At 50.1% G+C, this 9,426-nt stretch overlaps 1 protein-coding gene across 1 annotated transcript in view; it reads left to right on the top strand.

Annotated features, from left to right (window-relative positions):
- The first annotated feature begins 958 nt into the window (after positions 1 to 958).
- The window catches only part of GRIK4 (glutamate ionotropic receptor kainate type subunit 4), a 197,302-nt gene continuing 188,834 nt past the window's right edge, over positions 959 to 9,426 (top strand). Inside the window, exon 1 of the mRNA XM_040631118.1 lies at positions 959 to 1,224. The gene's annotated coding sequence lies outside the window, so the exon portion shown is untranslated. The remainder of the gene's footprint in view (positions 1,225 to 9,426) is intronic.

Below are 9,426 nucleotides of genomic sequence, written 5' to 3'. Positions count from 1 at the left end.
CTCCAAGCTCACACACGTGGCTGTTGGCAGACCTCGGTTTCTTGCTGGCTGTGGACTGGAGGTTTTAGCCCCTGACCATGTGCGTCTCTCCGTAGGGTTGGTCACAGCACAGCAGCTCGCTTTCCCCAGAGCGGGAGGGGTGAAGGTGGTGGTGGTGGTGGTGCCTCCCAGTCCCACCCTGAGACAGACCACAGTGTGAGAAGTGACATCCATCACTTCTGTCAATTGCTATCGGGCAGATCAGCCCCCGGAAGGTGTGAGGGGTATGAATGCCAGGAGGCTGAGATGGTCAGGGCCACCTGGGGGCTGGCTAGCACACAGCCTAGCAGAGACTTGTACTGGGAGAGCTGCTAGGGAACTAGAAACTTCACCTGGAGGTCCGCCCTACGATTCTAAAGATGTTGTTACAGGTTTCTCAGCTAGTACCTTTGAGATCAGGTTCAAGTCCCTTCAAATGGCCTAAAAGCCCCCTCACAGCCCACCCCCCTCATCACCAACAACTCCAGCTTCATTTTCTCCCTTCTTTCCAATCACCCCAGGTCCCAGCTTGGGACAACTTGGTTTCATGTCTCTGCCTGTGGACCAGGAATTTCCCTTCCCCAGCCAGTCACTTGTATTTCACAACCCAGTTTAACGGTCTCCTGCTTTGTGAAGACTTCCTAGTTGACCCCCCAGAAAGAGGTCTCCCCCTGCACTCCAGCATCACTGTGTATACATACCTCTCCTACAGCACCCACTCATTCCACATGGGTGAGTATTGCTCAAGACGGAGCCGCGAACACAACAGATAAGATTCCTGCCCTCACTGAACCCTCCCGTTCATTGACTGACATTGCGGTGGGGACCCACACACCACAGAAAAGCAAGGAAGTGCAGAGTGTGCTGGATACTGATAAGTGCTATGGACCAAAATAAAGCACAGTAGGGTGAGGGAGAGGGTAAGGGACAGTGGGGACAGGGGGCTCTTTCTTGCTGGGTGCTCAGGGAAGGCTTGCTGCTACTGCGACACAGAGCAGAGACCGGAAGGACATGAGGATTGACTTGGGGGGCTATCTGGGGACAATGTTCTGGACCTATCATGTTGGAATATTTGCTTTCACTTCTACGTGTCGTTTCTGTATGCTGCTCGAGGGCAGGGACCGGGACTATGTCAGCTCCGCAACCCCCTTGCTTGGCATAGTGTCGGTGTTCATCAGAGGCTTGAGGACGATGAATGTCCTTTTGGTAAGTGGGGGCTGACATGGGAGAGAGACAGGATCGGACACGCTGCAAACTCCCACAGACTCCGGGAGGACTGATGGGGGAGAAAACGAAGAGCCAGAAATTTGTTTTGAGGATTAAGGGCTCGCTCCGTAGACGTCCCTGTGTTTTATAGACAGGGGTGAAATGAACGTGAATTTAAATGAAGACTTTAGTCTGTCTTTAATGATGCAGTTATTAGACTGCATTTGGCAATGCGTCCCCTGACATAAAGTTTTAAAATCAGCCTTTTCAAACACTAAATTACCCTTTGGGTCTGCCAGCTCTAATGATAAATAAAGTGCAAGTTGACCTCATTACCATCAGATTCATGGAGTGGGTTAACGTCTGGTAGATTAACCAGTCCTGGGTGCCGAGAAATGAAAGCTACAAAATGATAGATTTTGCTGGAGAACCAGGGGCTGGAGCCACATTTGCAACCAAGTTCATTACACAGGGGTGGATGAGCCTTTGTTTCTAGTCAACAGGAGCTCAGATCCCTCCACACTCTTGTAACAGATTGGCCTGCGGGTGCCCTCGGCTCAGGCAGTTCTGGAGTAGCAGACCCTTTGGAGGCAGGGAGGGGAGAAAGCTCTGACTTGGAAGAGGTGGGGCAAGATGTCTTTGTGAGTCCAGAGAGCAGGTTCCCTGGGAACCCTGTGCTTTTGGAGGGGTCTGTCCAGCCCTGCATGGGAAGCACCCTGTTGCTCGTCTGTCAGACTGGGGAGGGGTGAGTGCTTGCATGGTAGAAGGCGGCATCAGAACCTCCTTTGTGTGTTCCTTCAGGAGGGAGGGAAGGGCTTCAAGAAAGGTGTAGTTGACTGGAAATGGTTCTTCTTTCCCCCCTGAGACATCCCTGAGAGGTGTGAGTCTCATGACGCAGAGGAGGGAACAACCGCCTTCGGAGGAGATGGTCCATAGGCCTGTGTGAGCCAAGAAGAAGGCAGAGTAGAGGAGAACCCCCACAGGCCTGTCTCTCCTCATCCTGAAAGCCTAGACAGGCAGGGTGGTCAGGACAGGGCAAAGGAGGGGAGACAATATCAGGAAGGTGTCCCCTTTCAATTACAAATACCCTGGTGGGCTGGTGGTGAAGGAAGAGAGAGAGTTGAGTTGATTGCCAGCCAAAGGCAGGAAGACATGGATGCCTCGTATTGGCCACCAGACATTCTAGAACATGGAGGCCGCTGTGCTTGCTGGGAGTGAGAACCTGGGCCCAGAGTCACACAGATCTGGATTCAAAGTCACAGTGAAAGTGGTCAGGTGATTAAGGGGTCTATGTTCTTTGTTATCGCCTGTAAAATAATAACAGTAATGCCCACCATATAGGGTGTGGCATGCAAACGTTAAGAGGAAATATATGCAAACTGCCAGACACATGGAAACATCCAGAAAATAGTGATTTTCCCTAAATCGTGAGAGAGGAATCTTCCTCAAGTCAAGTAATTCCTTCTCTTCCTTCCTTCCTCCCAACTAGCTGGCTACTGTTTATACATCACTTAGCACATAAAAGGTGATTTACTACAGAGAACATTCTAGGAGAAGCATTGTGATATACTGGGCAGCATATTGTAGTGGAGCAAAGGATCTGATGTTTACTTTTAATCTCTCGACACGTCAGCTGCGGGTACATGAGTTGGTTTAATCTTTCTGGGGTTCTGCACGCTCATCTATGAAATGGGAATGGCAATATTTTACTATTATCTCCTAGATTATTACACGGTACAAATGAGGTCAGACATGTGAAAGTGCTTTATAATCTATAAAAGAAAACAGTTCTTTGGGGGCGCCTGGGTGGTTTAGTTGGTCATGCGTCTGCCTTCAGCTCAGGTCATGATCCCAGGGTCCTGGGGTCCAGCCCCACACTGGGCTCCCTGCTCAGCGGGGAGTCCGCCTCTCCCTCTCCCTCTGCCCCTCCCCGTACTGTGCTCTCTCTTTCTTTTGCTCTCAAATAAATAAATAAATAAATAAAATCTTTTTTTAAAAAAAAGAAAACAATTCTTTGTATTTAAAAAAAATCACTTTTAGTTGTGGTAAAATGCATATAACGTAAAGTCATGTTAATCATTTTTATGTGCGTAGTTTGGTGGCTTTATGTCCATTCACACTGTTGTTTTTTTGTTTGTTTAAAGATTTATTTATTTTAGAGAGTGAGAGAGAGCAGGGGAAGGGGCAGAGAGAGGGGGATAGAGAGAGAATCCTCCAACAGACTCCCGCCGAGCATGGAGCCCGACCTGGGGCTCGATCCCAGGACCCTGAAATCATGACCTGAGCCAAAACCAAGACTTGGATGCTTTACCAACTGAGCCACCCAGGTGCCTCCATTCTCACTGTTTTGCAACCATTACCACCATCCAATCTCTGGAACACTTTTCGTCTTGCAAAACTTTGTACCTATGAGCAATAACTCCTCATTCCCTGCTTCCTCTAGCCCCTGGCAACCACCTTCCTACTTTCTGTCTTTATGAAGTTGGACGCTCTTAGGTACCGCATACAGGTGGAATCGTACAGTATTTGTCTTTTTGTGTCTGGCTTCTTTCATTTAGCATAATGTGCTTAGGGCTCATCCATACTGTAACAACTATCAGAATTTCCCTCCTTTTTAAGGGTGAATAATATTCCATTATATATATATATATTCCATTATATATATATTCCATTATATATATATATGCCACATTCTGTTTATCCAGCCAATGGACACTTGGATTGCTTCCATGTTTTAGCTATTGTGAATAATGCTTCTGTAAATATGGGCATACAGATATCTCTTTGATATATACCCATATACATCAGACTCTTGAGATATATACCCGGAGGTGGAATTGCTAGATTGTATGGTAATTCTGTTTGTAATTTTTTGGGGAACCATCATACTGTTTTTCACTGTAGCTGCACCATTTTACATTCCCACCAAAGGGCACGAGGGTTCCAGTTTCTCCACATCCTCACCAACACTTGTTATTTTCTGGGTTTGGTTCTTTTTAAATTTTTCTTCTTGCTAATAACCATCCTCATGGGTGTGGGGTGAAAAGAAGTCACAGTATTAGTGGTTCGTACAAGCACTTGACTTCCTTGTAGCTTGCCTCCTTCAAAACAGAAAACAGAGGGATTTTTAAACAGAGTTATTAAGAGGCGATCCCTCCCTGGTAGAGGTCATGGTTTGGAAGGGAACTGAGACTCTCACACGAGTCTGAAGAAGACCTGTGTGATGGTTGGGCGGTGGGGAGGGGTCCGTTTGCCTGGGGTGACCACTGAAAGTATGTGTGAGAGTTAGTTTCCTTTTTTTTTTTTTTTATTAAAGATTTTATTTATTTGACAGAGAGACAGCAGCGAGAGAGGAAACGCAAGCAGGGTGAGCGGGAGAGGAAGAAGCAGGCTCCCCAGCAGAGGAGCCTGATGTGGGGCTCGATCCCAGAACGCCGGGATCACGCCCTGAGCCGAAGGCAGACGCTTAATGACTGAGCCACCCAGGCGCCCCTGTGAGAGTTAGTTTCTGAGCCAGACTTTGAGAAACTGGGTTTTTAATACATAGGGACTGCAGAGGAGGGATGGAGTCATGGAGAGCCTCCAAATGGAAATAGCGTGATCGGAGACATATCTTAGAAGGAATCAAGATTGTTCAGAGCATGGTCCCTGGATTAGCAGTATTAGCAGCTCCTGGTAAATTGTTAGAAATGAAGATGCTTGGGTGCTTCCCACACCGATACTGAATCAGAAACCCTGGGAGTAGGACCTGGCGGTCTTTGTTTTCATACCCCCCAGGGGTGTCGGGTGCAAGCTCAAGTTCGTTCAGAGGAGTCAAAGCACTTGAAGCTGGGTGTGGGTTAGAGGCTAGTTGACACAGCGTAGAGCTGGGTCAGGGAGTTTCAGGCTCTGCTTACAGCCCTCTGGTGACTGCCCGTTGCAGCCCGAATGAAATTAAACTTCTCATTACGGCCCACAGGGCATTATGACCCCTTCTGTCCCTCTCTTCACCTCCCCTCCTTCCACCCCTCTCGTCATTTGCTACACTCCAGCCACAGAGCGCCAGCACCTACAGTATCTGGAGGCATTTGGGGGGTGTCACACCTGGGGAAGGTGTTCCTGGCATCTAGTCGTAGTGCCCCCAATTTACTGTGACCCCCAGGACAGCCGCCTACAGCAAAGAACCATCCAGCTCCAGATACCAGCAGCGCTGAGCCTGAGAAACACAGCTCTAAAGTTGGCTGCTGGTGGCAGGAATGGAAAGAAAAAAAATGAATATTTCTGTTCAGCAGAGTAAGATTTTGTCTCCATCTGTGCCTACCATTGTGACTTTAAATCTTTTTCTTAACAGAATCAGAAGACCGCAAGCATAGAAAATTCCTCTGGGAGTGTCGTGTGCCATGCTTTTGTCCTGTTTCCTTGGTGCCTATCTCGCACTCTTGCTAATCCTGCGTTTTTCCTTCTTCCCCTCTCCCTTTCTCTTTCCTCCTTCTTCCCTTCATCCTTTATTCGTCCTCTGTCCTCTTGCCTTTTTTTTTTCCCTTTTTCCTTCTGCTCCCTCTCTTCCTTCTCTCTCTCGGTTAACTGCTCATTATGAAGATTTGAAGTTTAGTGGGTTTATGGTCTCAGTCCTTAATTTTTAAAGCAGGTAATTGCACAGTCTATACTAAATTAAATTTACTAGCTTTTTACTTCTGTGGCATATGGCATCTGAATGGGGTTGCCTTTTATCTCCTGCAGGTTAGTGCTATTTCTTTTCCCTGGTCCCTCTGTGCATTTTGGATATTCTGATGACAGCCACTAAGCAGCTCTTCCAGCCAACAACACGTCTTTAGGAGACTCAGCTGGTCAGCGTGAGGTTGCCGAGACCAAGACCTGGTCTGCCGAGTTCTGCCGTGGAACCTGGGCAGATGTCCCTGTTGGAGGGCGCCCCTTGATGTCTTGGGGTGCTTCTTTGGGTTCTAAGTGACAAGGGCCGCTGCTCTTCCCCAAAGAGGCCACTCCACTCCTCCTTGCTATGCCTCCACAAAGCACTGCGTATACAGTTCCCCACGGATACCCTGAGGTGCCCATGGGCACCTGCTGAAATCGAAATTAGTCTCAAGGAGAAATAGGGTGCATATAGTGTGTTTTTGAGGGAAGGCAGACCTGAGAGGTATTTGTTTGGTGAGGCGCCACAGAGGATGTTTGAGACCTCTCTAGACTATGTGGGAGGTGCTGGCCTTGGGGCGGCTGACCGGGAGTGAGACAGAGTTCCTTACCTACATTCTAGATGTAGGCTCCACGGGAACTTTGCTTTCCAGCACAGAGAACAGGGACTGTCCTCCCCAATCAGAAATAGTCATTACAATGTGAGTTAGAAGTTTGACACATTTTGTTGATATGAAGCTCCTCTCTTGCCACGTTAGGAAAAGGGCAAGAGAAAGAGGATGACGTTATCAATATATTTTTTGAATGAATGAGCAAATGCGTATTCTGTTCTTCGCCCATTGCGGGGCCCTAGCTTACTCTCTAAATCCCAGTGTCCTCCTGGATAAATGTTCCCTGTCCTGGTCTCACTCCCAGGGAGATAATGACAACCAGTAAGATCTATTACTTGGGCTTTGATCTCCTGGGAAAAGAGACATAACTCCAAGGCGGAAGCAATCAAAGGAATGGCCCTGAGGATTTTTCTGGCCATATTCTTGCAACGAACTCCGAGCTGTTCTAATCGGTCATTATCTCTTGCTTGCCCTTTTCTTTGAGTGAAAGGACATTAGCATCATCCAAATGTGTCAAAATTTCTAGCTCCCATTCTAATTGTCATTTCCGATCAGAGGTGACAAAGGTCCCACACTGTAAACTGTAGCGGGCACAGTTCTCCTTTATTCACAGCTATGGGGAAAAGGTGGAGCTAAGAACCCCTCAGTGCTATGATGGCCTAGGGTCTCTCCACAGACTCAGGGCAGGGGCCTGAGGTAACGGCGATGTGACCGGATGGAGATGGGACGGGGGGTCAGCAGACCACACAGAGCGCTGGTGACTCAGAGGTGGGGGCATTCTGGGGATGGCACCTGCCCGCACCCCCACTGAGCTCACCTTTCAGAGTCTGCCTGGCACACTGCTTGTGCTCTCTGCCTCCCTCCCCACCCCTATCACCATCTCCCCAACTCGTCCCCAGTGTTTGACAGCAGGAGCCAGAGTCACGTTATGTCTCCACGTCCTGTGTTCTCAGAGCTGTCGACCCCCTGGTGCCTGGTGTCTGATAGGTGTTCAGCACATGCTCATCGAATTGAATTCTCCCAGACGGCGCAGCTGACCTGGGCTCAGTGTCCTCTGGACGTGAGGCAGATCTCCCCGGCATCCTTGCACGTGCTCGACCCATTAGGGCTCCTGGCAGCCCCCATCACTCGCTGAGCCTCTGCTTTCCTTCTCCTTCAGCCCATAACTCGGCCAGAAGGCTGTCACCGGGAGCCATTAGAGAAGACAAACGGGCAGCGCCAGCACCCACTCTTTCTCTCCCCCGCCCGGTTCTGTGCGCGGGGAGCCTTGAGTGTGGGGATGCCGGCACTGCCCTGCCGCAGTCGTGCATCTGGTCCACCCAAAGCCAGCCTGGGAGCTGCCACCAAAGCTGGTGGCTCCCTCTGTGACCATGAGAACCCATGGGGACTGTCCTTCCCCCGGAGAAAACCTAGAGGGAGGTGGCACCATCCAGAGAGAGAAGGCAGCTCCGGGTTACATGGGAATATCAATGGGGTATGCGGAGACCTTACAGAGCAGCTGTATTAATAAGGCGCTAAATGCAGATGTAGTTGCTGGTCCTGCCGGGGACTGTGTTCGTGAATTGTTTCCAGGGATCATGTGCTTTGGTTACCTGTGGGAGGATGAAGGATGAAGGGATGGAGCTAAAGGTGAACAGTGTTGTGAAAGTCCCAACAGTCAACACACATCGCGATCAGGTCTTCTAACACGTCTGGAAGGCACGCACGGCGTGTAGCATTTGCCCGCATCTGCAGTGAGTCGTGTGCGGGCCACGGGAAATGATGAGACGTGGCTTCTGCCCTCGAGGTGTTCACCATTCAGAGAGCTGTCTCGTGGCACCAGAAAGCAGCACTCTGCCCCCCTCCTCTGGGACACTGGCCCCATCACCCACCTTCCCTGGGATCACTCCCCCTTGCTGCTCTGTGCTTTCTCCCCAGCTCGGATGTCCTCTCCAGACCTCCCTGCAGGCCCTTTTCGGCTTGCCACGGAGCCCCATTCTGGGGAGAACCCAAACACTTGGATGGAGTGCTTCCCTTTCACCCATCTCCAGAGGCAACTGCTCACAAGGGGCGGGGGGACAGCTGGATTTCCCTGCTCCCCATCTTGCCTGTCCTGCCTTGTTCCCCCAGCACAAGCCTCCACTCCACTCCACCCGGCTCCTGCAATTCTCGCATAGGGCTGTGATTCCTGGCTCACCACCTCCTCTCTTCTCTACCTTTGCTCTCGCTGGCTCGTCCCCAGCACCCATGGGTCCGTGGTCTCGGGCCATTGCCTTGAGGATACGTAACTTCCACCTCCAGTGGCCTTCTCCTCTCTGTGTCGCTTTCTAACCCGCTCTCAGGATCGTGGCAACACTGGGTCCTCTTCTGCTTCTGAAACCTAAAGTTTCAAAATCCCACGGCCTGCAAATAGTGTCCTATGCTCCCCGCTTTCTCCATCTTGCTCCCACTACGAAAGCTCTTGCCACATCCACGTATCCACGTCCTCCCAAGTTTCCATAGCCTTTCAGGGCTGCAGGGTCTGTTCATTTGGACAACTTTTCCTGGGTTTCACCCTTTCCTCGTCGTGCCTTCACCTCCTGTGTCCCCTCATCCTGCCTCCCACCCAGTGACTCCTACCCATGATAGCACAGACGTCCCCCTGCCTTGCTTTTATCTGTGCCTGGTGGGTGCTTGCAAAAACCCACCAACTTCTCTTCATTTCATCCGGGCCCAAACAGCACCACGGTTACGTGTTGGAACACCTGTTCTCAGCTTTCGCCTGAAACCACCCACGCCGTCTTTGCCACTATTGCTCAGAAGGTGATGATCTTGCCTCTTTTCAGAGAAAATGGAAGCTGTCCAGCTCAGCCTCTCTCAACTCCCCCTCTGCCCAAATATTTATTTAGAGCTGTATCAATTAGTATTAGACCGACTCTGTCCAGTGTAATAGTCACTAACTGTTGAGCACTTGAAATATGGCGCGTCTGAATTCCGATGGAGT

The sequence above is a fragment of the Ursus maritimus genome, unplaced genomic scaffold (assembly GCF_017311325.1).
Source record: "Ursus maritimus isolate PB19 unplaced genomic scaffold, ASM1731132v1 scaffold_16, whole genome shotgun sequence".
NCBI classification, from domain to species: Eukaryota; Metazoa; Chordata; class Mammalia; order Carnivora; family Ursidae; genus Ursus; species Ursus maritimus.
The sequence above is the reverse complement of the archived record's forward strand: the minus strand, read 5'-3'. Positions and strand labels throughout refer to the sequence as shown.